The sequence below is a fragment of the Henckelia pumila genome, chromosome 4 (genome assembly GCF_033568475.1).
Source record: "Henckelia pumila isolate YLH828 chromosome 4, ASM3356847v2, whole genome shotgun sequence".
NCBI classification, from domain to species: Eukaryota; Viridiplantae; Streptophyta; class Magnoliopsida; order Lamiales; family Gesneriaceae; genus Henckelia; species Henckelia pumila.
This window is the reverse complement of record NC_133123.1, coordinates 79217810-79237317: the sequence shown is the minus strand read 5'-3', so window position 1 is coordinate 79237317 and position 19508 is coordinate 79217810. Positions and strand designations below refer to the sequence as shown.

Here is a 19508-nt window from a genome sequence, read left to right as displayed (position 1 = left end):
CACCCCAAAATGATAAGTTTTTATGTCATGTTCATTTTAAGATGTCATTTCAAGTCTCATGATTTTCATATGATTTTGATTGCATATATTTCATCAAGGAATGGAGTAGTTGTAGAGATCCAACCCGGATCCACTACCTAATCAGAGTTAGAGCCAAATTTAAGCATGCAATTAAAACTTAATCAAAAAATCGCTGCGAAAAACTTAAATAAATGCTAACCGGAAGAATACAATCGGTTAAACAAATTTGATTATACAACTCAATCGAATAAATAACCTACAGCTAAACTCGTTGCCTTCACTGTTTGCTGGCTTCTCCAAGCAACGGCACAACACCTATCCTGCACCTGCCCCGTCGAATGGGGTGTCCAGACATACAGAAAATACTGGACATGAGCGACAACACTCAATATAGAAGAAGTGATATATAAAATATATGCAGCACATAAATGACTTTAAAACATAGGTAAAATAGTCTACTCAGGGAGTCATGAATATACAGCACCTAGCCAGATATCTAGTCCACAGGGGTACTCGTATATTCACCTATCAACTATAGTGTCTACCTCACCGTCGTGGTCGCTCCTAGTGATAGCAAAACCAGGGGCTGAGCCTCCCCAAACCTGACCCGAACCCAAAATAGGATACAAGGCTCATATGGAAACTGTCACAAGTGACTCGAGTCCATGATGAGGCACAAGCTCCCTATGGAAACTTTCAATGACTCACCTCTAACGAGATGCAGTCCAGTATGTAAAAACATGCATGTGCTAAAGCAGTAAAATATGGAAATCACATAGCACATACACATGCAACACATATATCATATATCATACTGGCCATCTCAGACAGTACTTACGTACCTTACTAAAGGAAGTCCTAGCAGTCCCACTCTAGGTTCCAAGCCTACCAATATCTCTACAATGCAAATTACTCATGCATCAATAATTAAGCTCTAAAAGCCTTAACTAAGCTATTGCATACTCCTAAATATTTTTAGGAAACAAAAGCTATATCTGCATCCGTCGTCAGCCCTCTGATAGCGACTAACCCGCAACTAGGGGCACACCCCTGTTGCAGCTCCACAACCATGAGCACAGCTCCGCTACTCGGACACCGCTCCGCTACTATGTCAGACACTGTCTGACTATACTAAAATATACTTCCTACTCCAACTCTAAAATAAGAGTACCCAAAGCCCTAAAATAGGACCGCGCGGGCGAAGGAGAGGAAATGGTGCAGTTTGAAATGAGGCCCTCACACCTATATTTATAGACACCGATCGGAACTTCCGATCCGATCGAAACGTCCGATCCTGCACTTCCGATCCCTCACAGCCAACCACGTGTCAAACACTGGCTGGTGGCCGATAGTCTGATCGGAGCTTCCGATCCTTGTGATGTCATCAATGACATAATATTTCAGACAGCTGGCCTGGGACCTGATCGGAACTTTCGATCCTAGTTCGGAGCTTCCGATTCAAACAGAGCTTCTGAACCTTCATTCAGAGCTTCCGATCACTTCGAAGCCCAAACTCCTATCGAACCATTTTTGAGTGTCCTGAATCCATTTTTGAACTCCTTAGATCCATTTGGAAACCCATTAATCATGTTTCACTTAATCTAAATATTATCATATGATTAATTACCATTTAATCATAAATTCAGGGTACAGGTCACTACATTCCCCCCTTAAAAAATTTCGTCCTCGAAATCTAAGGTAATCCTGAGAACGTATTAGATACCCTAACTGTACACATATTCGAATACCTTTCGACAACTCAGACTCTGGTAGCCACCCAAAAGTCTATTGTTCCGCCTCGTATTAGAATTTTCAAACTCAACGGTAACTTCTCGTAGAAACTGGAGACCGCTGAGTAATGCTTTAAAGATCCTTCGGTCGAACTCTTTCTTGTCCATCCACATCTCAAACTAGAACTGTTTCTAACGTAGCATTGGTTTTCTCGTCGTATCCCGACAATGACATATCAAAAGAGTACGCATCAGGATAAGCTATCTCGAAGACTCAAACCCATCGACAGTGTCTTGGAAAACACGGTGTCCTTCTTTTACTTGATTTTCATTCACTTCCTAAGTGAAAACTTATACAAACGAACCTTTCGCTGAACTTGCCTCACGTACGACTCTTGTCGAATCACTAACTAAATTTCTCCATCTAGTGGTTTCCAAAAGTTCTCAGTGCAGAATATCCATTCCCACACCGTACCAAATCACGCATTTCTTACAAGAGAATCCTGCTGAATTTAAGTCATACCTCAACGTAACTGCTTGCACAATTACCAAACTGGTTACCCTTCTCATTCTCTCTTGAAACCACACTAGCTTCAAAAGCAATGCTGGGAACTTGATTTAACACATCTAGTACCATTCACAGTCCGTGTTTCTTAGTATAACTCAACTCTACATCCTGAGGAAATCTATCCTCACTTCGACAATCAAGTCGTCAGGTAAATCCTCAACGATGGATATGTTATGCACACGTATGCACTATAGTAGAAGTCATCATATCCTTGATGAACCACAACGCCTCGGTCATAGGTCACCCATATATGACTCATGGTCAAGGATTAGTCAAAACTTCTCGACACTATCCCAATACCCAAATCAACTCCATAGGATTCGACTATCTTCAAATCTCCTTCTGGCAGACATACCACTTGCAATAACTGTACACACATCGAGACTAAGGCTAGCTTTCTCCACAATGCCCGTCCGAAAAAATCCATTCTCAGCATGCCGGCATCTGGAAATGCTCCCAGTTCCGTCTCAAAACTTGACAGTCCTTTGCACTTTGGTATAACTCATCTCGAAGTCTCTGATGAAAACATCACCATTACTCACAACCTAGTAAGGTCAACCCTAACAAATCTTAAGGAAAACTAGTCCCAAAAAATTCTTCAACCTAGCCAACTTGTGTCCTTGCTGAACGCATTATTCTTGACAACGAATCGAAATGACTATAATTCCTGGCGAACACGTCATCTCCGGCACTAACGCCAGCCACCAATTACCAAGTCACTCTTTAGGAATACTCCATACTGAAAGTAACTTGCTACACATCAAATATCTGACTATTGTGTAGTGCTGAAATGCAATTAACCTTGACAATCAGTCTGCACTGATGTGACCCATCCTTAGACAAGAAGCATTGTCCTTCATACTGGATTATGACAATCACCCTTGATCCATCCTAATATTCCCATGGCACAGCACATCAGAAACTCGTGGATTGTTGGCAACAATCGTACTAGATCCCGAAAACCAGATCGTAGCTATCGTCGCATCACACAATCAAACAACTGATGCTCATTGGCTAATGCCCATTAGAATCCCCAATTCTTGTTGGACTTCACACTCAACAGCATTCTTAGATGTCATCGCTGGAACACTTTTAACAAATGTTCGGTTGACATTCTTCAAGTATTGTCATCTATGAATGACATGAAGCAACTACTTGCTCCCTTCTCTACTCGAACTGAGTATACTATTGCTAATACTAAGCAATCGCTTAGATCAAATCAGTCTCTCCCCAACAGGAAGACAACATTCCTGGAAAACTTACCAATTCCTTTACTCATCCTTACTACTGATAACCAAGTTATCATCCAACTTGACCACGAGTCAAATTTGCGATCATCCACTATCAGTAGAAACTCGAGAAATTTCTATCTCTGCCATTCTTAGAGATCCTAAACATACCCAAATCACTTACAGCTTTGAGATTGTACTAAGTACCCATCTCCTAAGCACATAGACTCACAGTACTGTCCCAAGGACTTTTCGATCCACATATCCAAATCATTCCTGATTGGACATACTTACCGACCCCATCGATCTACTGCGGTTTGCACTTGACCTGTCAGTGAAAATCAAATCCAAGCAATTCACTGATTATCGAAGACTTACATGGCTCGATCAATAACCTTGACCCAATTGCCACAAGTCTACTATTCTCAAACACTTGGAATAACAAATCACACTGGATTCAACACGCCTATCCTCCACAGCGTCAGACAATAGCTAAGAGTAGTCACTGGCACTCATCTTGCGCCATTTTGAAAACTACTAACCGCTGTCTTGTTTACCCAAAAAAAAAACCACCAAAGCGAACAAAACCCAAGGGAACACTCCCGATCTAACAACCTAGATCATTTCCTTTACAAGGAAAAATTCCTATGCTTCATCCCTGAAGACATCAGACGAAACTCTGTGTCATCACTTGGTAGAAAGCCACCTACCTACTAGATCTACTCGTCTGGCAATATCTTAAGAGTTAAAAACCCAACTGCTCAGAGCACTCATTCGTCAAGAAAACCTTCCAAGACCGACCCTGACAGTAGAGATCTCAAATCAAAATATCTGACAGAAATCCAGAAGATAAATAACCCACTGATACCAAGCTCGGTATTTATACACACCAAGGTCATACCCTGTCGTGACTGCTACCATGTCCCTAGACTGAGTAGCCTTCCCACCGCCATCTACTGAAGCACAAAGGCTTCCAGGAAACCTCTGAAGCACATCAAGTATTCCATAGTAACACTGGCATAGGGTCGCGCCGCCTCACGTATAATCCTGGTAATAATCCACAACTCTTGGTATATACTCGACCTGGTTCCCTGATGAAAACTCATCATCAAAACCCAAGAAGGTCAAACAAATACTGTTCTAAGAAAACAACCTAGAACAAAGCTCATGCCTCTGAGGACTCACCCCACCGTTGGCACTAACTTAGTCCACCGAATAACTAGGTCATCCTAGGAAAGCACCTAGAACTAATCAGACCGAAACATGCTAAACCCTTATCAAAACACTGCAATCGAACACTATGCAACCAAGCATTGGATCAAAATCAAGATTCCCAAAGAAATACAACAGTATCATTGCTTCAAGTTATGTACGATTTCTTTATTACAATCAAATGTAATACAATTTCAGAATCCGAAATACAATGAAAATTGTACAATCAATAACTAGAAATGATACAATCAGTGTATGATGATTCATTACTTACAACTAAAATACAGTAATAAAATCATCGTACAGTCTTGATTTCTTGAGCATGAAGCTTCTCATCGGCACACGCATCTATAACAGCATACTTATGGCCAAATCTCTCGTTCGAACTCATGAAAAGGAACTCCGGAGAAATGGTGCGTGGTTACTAACCAGCTATGCTCTGCATCACTGCACGTCAGCGGACCTCTTCTTCTCACGATCTAATCTAGGGGCTCTTCTTGCACCCATCACATGATTTTGAACATGAAGTTTCTCGTTTGCCTACCGTAATCATCAATGTAGGCATACATGCAAAGTCATGTCCCATGTGAGTTTAATGACCTTACGCTCGAAAACGGTCATGCCTTGACTACTCGAGGCATTCACTGGTAAGGGTCTTTATAACAATCTCTCCAACTACGAGTGGAGAATCCTTACTGGTTAAAATTGAATGGGTAGCGATGCACCATCCGCTCTAACCAATCTTTCGAGGAATCTGAATTAATATCTTCTAAATTCTCTTCCAGTCGAGTCTCGCTGGAATCTTCATAAGACGAATCTTCGATAGTAACCACAGAAATGACGATCTTGAGAATCCCTAAGAATCTCGTATTTCCAAAGTCACTCGCTGCTCTTTTATCGAATCTGGTCATTACCTGCACGGTAACCCAATAACTCAGCACTATATCCCAAAAATATTTGCATGTGCTCTGATACTAAAAAATCTAGCGATCCAACCCGGATCCACTATCTAATCAGAGTTAGAGCCAAATTTAAGCATGCAATTAAAACTTAATCAAAAAATCACAGCGGAAAATTTAAATAAATGCTGACCGGCAGAATACAACCGGTTAAACAAATTCGATTATACAACTCAATCAAATAAATAACCTACAGCTAAACTCGATGTCTTCACTGGTCGCTGGCTTCTCCAAGCTACGGCACAACACCTATCCTGCACCTGCCCCGTCGAATAAGGTGTCCAAAAATACAAAAAATACTGGGCGTGAGCGACATCTCTCAATACGGAAGCAATGATATATAAAATATATGCAGTACATAAATGACTTTAAAATATAGGTAAAATAGTCTACTCAGGGCGCCATGAATATACAGCACCTTGCTAGATAGCTAGTCCGCGGGGGTACTCGTATATTCACGTATCAACTATAGCGTCTACCCCACCATCGTGGTCGCTCCTAGTGATAGCAAAACCAGGGGCTGAGCCTCCCCAAACCTGACCCAAATCCAAAATAGGATACAAGGCTCATATGAAAACTGTCACACCTGACTCGAGTCCATGATGAGGCACAAGCTCCCTATGGAAACTTTCAATGACTCACCTCTCACGAGATGCAGTCCAGTATGTAAAAACATGCATGTGATAAAGCAGTAAAACATGGAAATCACATAGCACATACACATGCAACACATATATCATATATCATATTGGTCATCTCAGTCAGTACTTACGTACCTTACTAAAGGCAGTCCTAGCAGTTCCACTCTAGGTTCCAAGCCTACCAACAGCTCTACAATGCAAATTACTCATGCATCAATAATGAAGCTCTAAAAGACTTAACTAAACTATTGCATACTCCTAAATATTTTTAGGAAGCAAAAGCTATACATGCGTTCGTCGTCAGCCCTCTGATGACGACTAACCCGCAACTAGGGGCACACCCCTGTTGCAGCACCTCAACCACGAGCACAGCTCCGCTACTCTGACACCGCTCCACTACTATGTCAGACACTGTCTGACTATACTAAAATATACTTCCTACTCCAACTTTAAAATAAGAGAACCCAAAGCCCTAAAATAGGACCGCGCGGGTGAAGGAGAGGAAATGGTGCGGTTTGAAATGAGGCCCTCACACCTATATTTATAGACGGTGATCGGAACTTCCGATCCTGCGCTTCCGATCCCTCACAGGCAACCACGTGTCAAACACTGGCTGGTGGCCGACAGTCTGATCGGAGCTTCCGATCCTACATCGGAGCTTCCGATCCCTGTGATGTCATCAATGACATAATATTTCAGACAGCTGGTCCGGGACTTGATCGGAGCTTCCGATCCAAACAGAGCTTCCGAACCTTTATTCGGAGCTTTCGATCACTTCGAAGCCCAAACTCCTACCGGACCATTTTCGAGTGTCCTGGGTTCATTTTTGAACTCCTTAGATCCATTTGGAAATCCCTTAATCATGTTTCACTTAATCTAAACATGATTAGATAATTAATTATCATTTAATAATAAATTCAGGGTACGGGTCACTATAGTAGTAATGTTATGTAATAATGCATGAAGATTATTTTCAAGTTCTTTATGTTAAGTATGAAGATTTATATGTTTAAGTTCTTCGCATTTCATAGAGTTTTGAAGATCATGTTCAAGGTTTTTAAGTTTAAAGTATCATTGTATGTATGTTCAAGCCATTTTAAGTATAATGTATTTTGAAGCTATTACGTTTTTGTTATGCATGTTTTTAATCTTTTTGAATCTTTAGACTCACTATACTTTAATGGTGCAGTTGGATTAGCAGTTTTGATTTAAAGGAATTGATAGATTGGCTGAAGAGTCCAAGAGGCGATGACGTTGCATGGCACTGCAGTTCCAATGCTGTAACGTTTTAAAGAATATGAAATTTTCATATGTTTGTTATGATTATGTTGTTAAATTTTAAAGTATAGTGATGTTTAAGTTTTCAAGTTTAAAGTATCATTGTATGTATGTTCAAATCATTTTAAGTATAATGTATTTTGAAGCTATTACGTTTTTGTTATGCATGTTTTTAATCTTGTTGAATCATTAGACTCACTATACTTGAATGGTACAGTTGGATTAGCAGTTTTGATTTAAAGGAATTGATAGATTGGTTGAAGAGTCCAAGAGGCGATGACGTTGCATGGCACTGCAGTTCCTATGCTCTGACTTTTTAAAGAATAGGAGATTTTCATATGTTTATTATGATTATGTTGTTAAATTTTTTATGTTAAGTTTTTAAAGATCCATATTTTTGTATTTTCATTGTTAGTATTTTAAATGTTGAGTTTTGAGAATTTCAAATGTTTAGTCTTTTAAATGTTCATTTCAGTTTGATATTGTTGTGAGGATTCCTCGATTATTTTCAAATGTATTTTATGTAAGTAGTTTATTTATTTTAGCTCACATTCCCCGATCCTCTTAAGATGTTAGTAGTAGTTTTTGACGTGCCGTATTTTAGTTCTTCTTGACTGTAGGGTTGTATCTGTGTTTCAACTATTTTGTGCGTGATAGCGTCACGAAATTATATATATTGTTATTATTTAAATTTTGAATTTCTTTTCGAGTTAGCCTAATGCACTATCTGAATTGTTTAAAGTTTTGAAAAATTTTCCCACCTTTTTTCCGTATCTAGTCTAGTTTTATAAATGTTGAAAAATACGAGACGTCACATTCACGCTCCATCAACCTCATAGTACCTTCACCATAAATCATAAAATTATTTTACCCTTTTCTTTTCCTCAAAATTCAACACAAAAAATACACACTAGGTCACGCTCCCAACACACACTCATACTGTCATACACAAAAACACCGACACTCATACACAAAAACACACACACAATCAAACACATACAAATAAAAAATATATACACAAAATTCCATAAACCATCTTATCTCGTCTCGATCGTTAAAAGCATCCTCAAATCTCTTTTAAAAAATATATGGCGTCATCGATAGTTCAAAAAAACAAAACGGATTATACTTGCCTTAGACCATAGAAAGGATGATCCGGAGATGATTTTGCGATCGAAAAGTGCCCAGAACACGATCGAAAAATGATAAGAATCAACGATGAAAAACCCCAGCCGCCTTTTTATTTCTCTCTCTCTCGTTTAGCCTCTATGCATTTCTCTTCTTTTTTTTTCGATCTATTACTTTTCTTTTTCTTTTCTTTTCTATGTTTTTTTCTTTTTCCTTTCTTTTAATTTGTGCGCTAAATCTCCTCTAATTTAAATAAATTTAATACTATAATATTCTACTTCTAAGGAGCCCAAAAAAATACATATATACTAATAATTATTCTGATTATCTATATATATATATATATCTCCAATTAAATACCTCAAAATCCCAAAAACTAAATAATATAATTTCTTATACCTTTTATTGTGTCCGGGTATCTTTTCACCAGAATGCCTCCAAACATCGTCCTCTAAAGTTTCAAAAAAATCTCAAAATGGCGTTAAATGTTAGAAATAAAATAATTTAAATCTAGCACGCAAAATTTTGACTTTAAAATTCTACAAGCAAGAAAATCAAATATTTTTATATCATGCATATGGTCAGGTCGGTCACTTGAATTTCGAGACGTTACACTAACGTTTTATATAATAATGCATCAAGAGTAATTCTCTTGATGTGAAAAAAATGAATCTATTCAATTTCTTGCATGTGTTATATGAAATGATACAAGACTTTTGTGAAATAAGAAGATATTTTAAAATATGAATGTTAATAAAAATTAACAGTGTGTTTATTTTTATGTAATTTTGGTTCTTGTTGTGAAAGTTGTTTTTAATAATAGGATTATTCCAAAGTTTAGTTTGACGTAGAAAAAAAAGAGAAGGAATCTATTATTCTGCATCTCATGTGAACAACAGGATTTGGTACAAATGAGGATGGTCATAAAATAAGCTATTGTCCAAAATGATGTCTATGTTTCAAGTTATTACGAGAAATTAATTAAATTAATTAATTAGTTGTAAAAAAAAAAGAAGAATCCGCAATATATTTTTCATAATCAATTGGAATGAAAAAAAAACATTGAAAACAAAGCAGCTCCACTGCATTATGATGTATGGACCATCAAGATATATATATATATATATATATATATATATATATATAGATATAGATATAGATATGAGTGGGAGTAACCTTAATGATGGATACGGTAGATAGAAATTATATTAAAATTGTGTTTACATACATATGAGTAAGGGTGGGTTTTCGATATACCGTATAAAAAAATATTGTTATGAAAAAAATTCATATCGGAATCAATATCGAAATTCCGAAATTTTGGTACGGAAAAAATTCATACTGATACCGTAGAGATACCGAAAAAAAATTCGATATACCAAAAAAATGTTTATATATCGAAAAAATTTCGGTACGGTATACCGAAAAGTCGGTATTGTGATTCGATATCCCATCCCTACATATGAGTGTAAAAATTTACTAAAATAAATACTGTGTAACAAATACATGACTTCAAGTCCAATTAGCCGACCAATCCAAATTCATGAGAGATTGTGATTGTTATATTTTCATCGATCCTTCAATAATTGATTTATGAATGTGATTGATTCATTACCAATTAATAAGTGAACTCACATTAATTAAGATTTCTTTTTTTTTTTTTTTTTAAAAAGAAGGATGATGATATATAATATAATATGCAATCGATTTTTTTTTTAAAAAAATACATTAAAAAGTAAACCCAAACAAAAAGAATAATAATCTTTGCAAGTTAAAATTCTCCAATTATTGAAAAACTTTTTTTTCCTTCACCACAAATAATAATAACTAATCTATGAAGCCCATCAAAAAAGCTCAACCCAATTCCAACCCCCTATCTGGGAAGCCCATCAAAAAGCTCAACCCAACCCAGTTCCAACTCTATAAATCGTCCCTTCCATCTTAGCCCGCTCGATCTCCTTTCGCCGTCAATCATTTTTGATGATGTCGAAATTTTCTTCCGGGTTCGGTCTGGTAGAGCGAATCTCCAAATCCTTCACAAAGCGGGTCGGGTTGGGTTTCACGTGCACTGCACAAACAGAAGCTAAAATTAGGGGGCGCCGAAGGTGTTTCGGCGTGACCCCTCCGATGCCTAAGTCAGTGCTCAGAAAATAAAGAACGAGAATAAAGTGAGTGAATATGTGAATAGAAGAAGTGAATCAAAGAGATGAATGTGTAAAACCATAAGAAATACCTGTATTTATAGGGGCTTGGAGGGAAAGGTATAACATGTGTTAGAGTAGGACTCTAATTGATGAGTCTGAAATCATATCAAATCTTCGATTCATAAGATATTGTCCTTATCTGTTGCAGATCTTCATCTATCCGAGAGTACTGGAAGGTTCTAGATATTAGGCCCTTTCTGGGCTCGGGTCGGGCTCCAACCATACCAGTTAGGGCTCAAGCCCATGAATTTATGATTATGACCATATTCCCTGTAGTGACCCTGCATGATATCACCTACTAACTGGCAACTAATAGCATGCATTAAACTTAATACAGCAAAATAACTTAACAGAGTAAGACATGCGGAAACAAAACCATAATTTACATATCAGCTTAGTAATATAATTCAGGCTTAATACTGTAATGATACAACCAATTCGAAATCTTAAACAGTAAACATTATACAGTTATATCGAATCCTGTGTATAATAAAATCCTCAAGGCTCCTGCTCCCTAGTCCTGCCTTGAACTACCAGCTCCGTCCATCCTGCGACCTGCCCCATGGAATAGGGTGTCCAAGATAACAACTAGGACGTGAGCGCTACGCCCAGTACATAGACATGAGTAAACATATGTATATAATGCATGCAACATGATGACTGGTAAAAAATCATCTGAAAAGTCATGCTCAGAACCGGCGCCATATGAGTGCTGTCACCGCACGGATCAACCTCTGGGTGCAACCACACTCGTCTAGTACACCAGAGTAGACAGACATAAATGCCCCCGCCGTCGCGGTACTCTCAGTGACAGACTATCGAGTATAGAGCTGAGCGGCTCTATAATCAGGTATAACAAGGTATAGGCTCAACGTGTATATGCACATGACATATGAGTATAGAAGACGGTAAAGCATACATCATGCCATATAATAATGTCAAACAAATGCAACATATAAACATGTATACTCGCTGGCAATCTCAATCAATGTGTACGTACCTCTAGGCTAGTTCAAGTATAATAGGATCCTAGGTTCCAAGCCTATATTCAAAAGTTTACCGTATCACTACATAAATTCTATAAGCCTTAACTAAGCTAATAAGTACTCCCAAAACTTAAATAGATTCCCGAACCATACCTTTGTCCGTAGTTAGCCCTTTGGAGTCGCTAGTCCCGGATGACTATAACCACACCTTGGTTATTCAAAAACCTCTATTATAACCGATAGGGCCCTCAAGTGTATATCTCACACTATATAACTGAAGAAGGAAACTCGGGAATTCGTAATTGAAAATGAACTCTGAACGGCCCTATTTATAGCCAAATTTCTCGGCCAGGATCGGAACTTCCGATTTCGGAATCGGAGCTTACTATCTAGGATCGGAGCTTACTATCCGACCCAAAATTAAAAAGCCCAAATTTTACTTCTGAAGTCCAATAACACTCCGAAATTGGTTAAATACCAACCCTTAATCATGTTTAACATATTATTATCTTAAAATGGTATCTGGGTTACTACATTCTCCCCACCTTTAGATATTTCGTCCGCGAAATAACATCTAAAGACAAATCAAGATAACAATATGAAACATCAAACCATGTCTTATTACAACAACGGTAATTACATCTTACATGGTAATCAAAAATACAAAGCAAACAACTCAGGATATTCTGCTCGCATACGACTCTCAGTTTCCCAAGTTGCTTCTTCAACGCCTCGGTGCTGCCACTGTACCATCACAAGTGGTATAGTCTTGTTCCGAAGAACTTTTTCCTTCCTGTCTAGGATACAGATTGGTCGTTCAACAAAAGACAGATCTGGCTCTAGCTGAATATCAGTAGACTGAATCACATGAGATTCATCAGCTATGTACTGTCGAAGCAACGACACATGAAAAATATTGTGTATACTGGAAAGAGATGGCGGTAAAGCCAAACGATAAGCAACATCTCCGATCTTATCCAGTATCTGGAAAGGCCCAATGAAACGAGGAGACAACTTGCCTTTCACACCGAATCTCATCACCTTCCTGAAAGGTGATACTCGCAGAAAAACATATTCACCAGGCTCAAACTGAAGTGGCCTACGGCGAATATTCGCATAACTGGCTTGTCTATCTTGAGCAACTTTGATCCTATGCTTGATCAAATCTACCTTGTCTACAATCTGCTGCACCAATTCAGGACCCTCGACTTGCCGTTCCCCGACTTCATCCCAGAATAACGGAGTACGACACCGTCGACCATACAATGCCTCGAAAGGTGCCATATCAATACTACGATGATAACTGTTATTGTAGGCAAATTCAATCAAAGGTAACTGATCCTGCCAAGATAAACCAAAGTCCATGACAGAAGAACGTAGAATATCCTCCAGCGTACGAATAGTGCGCTCTGACTGCCCGTCAGTCTCCGGATGATACGCCGTACTCAAACTCAGAGTGGTACCCAACGCTTGCTGAAAACTACCCCAAAAACGTGAAGTAAATCGTGGATCTCTATCACTGACAATACTCACTGGAATCCCATGTAATCGCACAATCTCCTGGATATATAAGCGTGCCATGCGATCATAAGAATACTCCCGGTTATAAGGAATGAAATGTGCTGATTTTGTCAAACGGTCAACGACAACCCAGATAGCATCATACTGACGTGAAGTCATAGGCAAGTGGGTAACAAAATCCATAGTCACGTGCTCCCACTTCCATTCGGGAATCTCAAGATTCTGCAGTAATCCACCTGGTCGTCGATGTTCAGCCTTGACCTGTTGACAAACCAAACATCTCGAAACAAATTGATACACACTTCGCTTCATCCCCTTCCACCAGAATCTAGTTCGCAAGTCCTTATACATTTTCATACTTCCAGGATGAACTGATAATCGACTCCTGTGAGCTTGAGATAGAATATCATTCCTGAGCTCCGCAACATTAGGTACATCCACTCTATTGGATAGGCACAATAAACCATCTGCCTGAAAATGGAATCCAGATGTATTAACTCCATTGGCTAGACGTGCCAATCGCTGAGTCTTAACATCAGATATCTGAGCATCTCTGACCCGAGAATACAATGTTGGCTCAGATAGAATAGTATACAAACGAATCTCATTCCTCCCTTTCTTGTGCTTGAGCGTAAAACTCAATGAACAGCACTCTTGAATCATATGAGATATTTCATTAGTCTGAAGTGCAGACAGTCTCACCTGCCGACTCAAGGCATCAGCAGTAAGATTAGAAGAACCTGGATGATATTTGATTTCACAATCATAATCCTTCAGGAGATCCATCCAGCGTCTCTGTCGCATATTCAACTCTGCCTGAGTGAATAAATACTTCAAACTCTTGTGATCCGTAAATATCTCAAATTTCTCGCCATAAAGAAAATGTCTCCAAATCTTGAGCGCAAATACAATGGCGGCTAACTCGAGATCATGCACTGGATAGTTAGTCTCATGCGTCTTCAACTGTCGAGAAGCATAGGCAATAACATGTTCATGCTGTGTCAGAACACATCCTAACCCCTGACCAGAGGCATCAGTATAAACAACATAACCTCCTGATCCAGAAGGTAGAGCTAGCACAGGTGCAGTAGTAAGACGTCTACGCAGCTCGTGAAACGACTCCTCACAATTCGAGGACCAAATGAAGGTAACATCTTTCCTAGTAAGCTGAGTCAAAGGCCTTGCCAATTGTGCAAAATTCTCGATGAACCGACGGTAATATCCTGCTAGACCCAAGAAACTACGAATCTCAGCAACCGTCGTCGGACGAGACCAGTTCAGCACTGCCTCTATCTTACTAGGATCAACAGATATCCCTTCACTTGAAATCACATGACCGAGAAATACTACCCGATCAAGCCAGAATTCACACTTGCTCAATTTCGCATATAGCTGCTTATCTCGTAACGTCTGTAGAACAATCCTCAAATGTTGTGCATGCTCATCCTTGTCATGAGAATAAACAAGAATATCATCTATGAAGACAATGACAAATCTATCCAGATATTCTCGAAATACCTGATTCATCAGATTCATAAAGACTGCCGGTGCATTCGTCAAACCGAATGGCATCACCAGAAACTCATAATGCCCGTATCTGGTCCTGAAAGCAGTCGTAGATATATCTGAGTCTCGTACCCGCATCTGATGGTATCCAGATCTCAGATCTATCTTCGAATAAACAGAAGTACCCTGTAGTTGATCGAACAGATCATCAATCCGCGGCAAAGGATACTTATTCTTAATGGTGACACGATTCAACTGCCTGTAATCAATACATAATCGCATCGATCCATCCTTTTTCTTGACAAACAAAACAGGTGCTCCCCACGGAGAAACACTCGGACGAATATATCCCTTATCAAGCAGATCTTGCAACTTCTGTTTCAATTCCCTCATCTCTGACAGTGCCAGACGATAAGGTGCTCGGGATATAGGCGTAGTTCCTGGTACTAGATCAATACCAAATTCAACCTCTCGAACCGGAGGAAAACCAGGAATCTCATCAGGGAATACGTCAGGAAACTCGCTGACAACCGGTAGCTGATCAATACCCGGACTACTCGCAGACATATCAACCGCATAGATGAGGTAGCCCTCCCCACCTGACTCCAAGACATGACATGCCTTCAGAGCCGAAACAAGTGGCATCGGAGGTCGCGCACCCTCAACATAAAAGTACCAGCTATCACCCTCAACGGAATGAAACTGTACCAGACGCTGATAACAATCCATAGTAGCGTGATACAAAGTCAGCATATCTATTCCCAAAATACAATCAAAATCCATCATCGCTAATATCATCAAATTAGCCGATAACACATTACCCTCAAATTCCAGAAGGCAACCCATCACTAGACGCTTAGTTACTACCTCCTGCTCTAACGGAGTAGATACAACTAAATCCATATCTAATGATACGTAAGGTAATCTATGTCTCTTAACGAAGCGACTAGAAATAAAGGAATGCGATGCTCCAGTATCAATTAATACAAGTGCAGGAATACCACATAACAAGAAGTTACCTACCAACATGCGATCGCTTCCTTCCGTAGCCTGCTCCTGAGACAGAGCAAACACCTGCCCTTGAGTCTGGGGACGAAAACCAAAAAGAACTCTGTGGTGCTGGCTGCTGACGTGGAAAAGTAGAAGCCTGAGATCCAACCTGGGATCCCGATCCACTAGCAGAACCCATGCACTGAGGACAATCTCTCCGCAGATGTCTCTGCTGACCACAAATATAACAAGCCCCAATAGCTCTCCGACATGAAGCTGCAGGATGCTTCCCTCCACAATGGCTACAAAACTCCTCTTTCTTCTTCTTCTTCCCAAAATGGAACATACCTCGTGAACCACGAGAACCAGACGAAGTAGTAGGAGTAGAAGAAGACGTAGGTACAAATGGCACAACAGATTGAGCTCGAGGCTCAATAAATCCACTAGGCTGTGCTGGCATCATCAACTATCCACGCCTGTTGCTGGTCTCCACAAGACGGCAACGGTTCACCAAAGTCTCATAAGACACCGGGTCATCACAGACGACAACCTGAGAGTAGATATCTTGGTTCAAACCTTGTAAAAAGATATCATATTTCGACGTATCACTCTCATTGATATGGGGACTGAAAGGTAGCAGATCAAGAAATCGTTGCTGATATTGATCAATAGTCATTGATCCTTGCCTCAAAGTAAGCAACTCCATAGATCGTGCTTGGCGAACAGCCGGAGGAAAATATAATTTCTGAAACTCCCGACAAAAATCCCCCCAAGTCACCTGTCCTCTCTCAGTACGTGCCTGAGCAACCTTGGCATCCCACCAAAAACGTGCTCTATCCTCTAGAACGAATTCTAGAACTTTCAGTTTCTGCTCCTCAGTACACTCGAAAGCTCGGAACGTGCTCTCAAGTTTAGACATCCAGCTTCTAGCTTGTTCAGGATTCTCGCCTCCCACTAAGGGTTTCGGTCCTACCTGCATGAACTTATTAATAGTATAGCGACGTCGACCCTCATGAGGACGATGTTGATCATCCTGATGATGATGGCGACGATGATGATGACCACCTCCCTGGCCAACACTACCGTGACTTTCGTCAGCCATATCCTGAAAAGAATTGCACATTAAAATCCCAAATGCGCAAGAATTACTCTAACTAATTCTAAATCCCAAGTACTAATCCCAAAATCTAAGCATGCTCTGATACCAAAAATGTAGTAACCCTGCATGGTATCACCTACTAACTGGCAACTAATAGCATACATTAAACTTAATACAGCAAAATAACTTAACAAAGTAAGACATGCGGAAACAAAACCATAATTTACATATCAGCTTAGTAATATAATTCAGGCTTAATACTGTAATGATACAACCAATTCGAAATCTTAAACAGTAAACATTATACATTTATATCGAATCCTGCTGTATAATAAAATCCTCAAGGCTCCTTCTCCCTAGTCCTGCCTTGAACTACCAGCTCCGTCCATCCTGCGACCTGCCCCATGGAATAGGGTGTCCAAGATAACAACTAGGACGTGAGCGCTACGCCCAGTACATAGACATGAGTAAACATATGTATATAATGCATGCAACATGATGACTGGTAAAAAATCATCTGAAAAGTCATGCTCAGAACCGGCGCCATATGAGTGCTGCCACCGCACGGATCAACCTCTGGGTGCAATCACACTCGTCTAGTACACCAGAGTAGACAGACATAAATGCCCCCGCCGTCGCGGTACTCTCAGTGACAGACTATCGAGTATAGAGTTGAGCGGCTCTATAATCAGGTATAACAAGGTATAGGCTCAACGTGTATATGCACATGACATATGAGTATAGAAGACGGTAAAGCATACATCATGTCATATAATAATGCCAAACAAATGCAACATATAAACATGTATACTCGCTGGTAATCTCAATCAATGTGTACGTACCTCTAGGCTAGTTCAAGTATAATAGGATCCTAGGTTCCAAGCCTATATTCAAAAGTTCACCGTATCACTACATAAATTCTATAAGCCTTAACTAAGCTAATAAGTACTCCCAAAACTTAAATAGATTCCCGAACCATACCTTCGTCCGTAGTTAGCCCTTTGGAGTCGCTAGTCCCGGATGACTATAACCACACCTTGGTTATTCAAGAACCTCTATTATAACCGATAGGGCCCTCAAGTGTATATCTCACACTATATAACTGAATAAGGAAACTCGGGAATTCGTAATTGAAAATGAACTCTGAACGACCCTATTTATAGCCAAATTTCTCGGCCAGGATCGGAACTTCCGATTTCGGAATCGGAGCTTACTATCTAGGATCGGAGCTTACTATCCGGGATCGGAGCTTACTATCCGGCCCAAAATTAAAAAGCCCAAATTTTACTTCTGAAGTCCAATAACACTCCGAAATTGGTTAAATACCAACCCTTAATCATGTTTAACATATTATTATCTTAAAATGGTATCTGGGTTACTACATTCCCTAACAGGGCTATCCCAGACTGGGATTCTCATAAAATAAGACTAGATGAGCCTCAAAGTATCTTTTTCGGACATGGTTTATCGGGTTCGGGTCGGACCAGACCCACATATTTTTAGGGACATCAATAGTACCTCCCCCTTCTGGTTTAAAGAAAGTATGAAGTTTAGACCATGTGGTGTGGTCGGATCCCGAGCCCAAGTAAGAACTCTTATATTAACCAAGTACAAGTAACATTCCCGAACCGGATGGGCTTTTGATGGAGGCAACGAGTGGCGTGGTAGGTGCCGAGCTGGTTGGGCTTTGAATTTGACCACGAAGTGCGTGGTAGGTGTCGAGCTTGGTCGAGATTTTGAGATAACTACGAGTGGCGTGGGTTTACATATTTCCGAGTTGTTCGGGCTTTTGAGATAATCACGAGTGGCTTGGATTTAGATCGTGCCGAGCTGGTCGGGCTTTTGATTTGACCACGAATGGCGTGGTGAGTGCCGAGCTGGTCGGGCTTTGATTTTACCACGAATGGCGTGGTGAGTGCCGAGCTGGTCGGGCTTTGATTTGACCAGAAATGGCGTGGTGAGTGCCGAGCTGGTCGGGCTTTGATTTGACCACCGGAGTGGGTTTGGGTTTAGCACCCCCGAAGAGGATTTTGGTTTAACACCCCCGGAGAGGATTTTGATTTAATACCCCGGAGAGGATTTTGGTTTTGCACCCCCGGAGAGGATTTTGGTTAAGCACCACCGGAGTGGATTTATGATGTCGGACCTGCCCGGACTTATAAAGTGTTGAGCCATGGATTGGGCCTTATTGCTAGATTGCACGCCCGATGCGTAAAAGAGACCTAAACAAAAAATACAAAGCAATAGAAGTCCAATACAATATTGGGTTAATTAAATACATGACTCCACATAAAAAATTTATTACGAGATATCTTAAAATTTGTCACAATAAGAATAGTTTGCTAAAAATAATAACACTTAAATAACTTATCTTTATTTCTCGACTTGCTGATTCCGATATTAAAAAACACAATAAGTTACAAAATAATAATGCAT

General features: G+C 39.9%; 1 long non-coding RNA gene across 1 annotated transcript; it reads right to left on the bottom strand.

The window, feature by feature from the left end:
- Positions 1-5022: 5022 nt before the first annotated feature.
- LOC140867603 (uncharacterized) lies at positions 5023-9784 on the bottom strand. The gene is made up of 3 exons (XR_012145200.1): positions 9166-9784; positions 5914-5979; positions 5023-5674 (listed from the first exon to the last, which is right to left on the bottom strand). It is a non-coding gene; the product is annotated as an uncharacterized lncRNA (long non-coding RNA).
- Positions 9785-19508: the final 9724 nt, after the last annotated feature.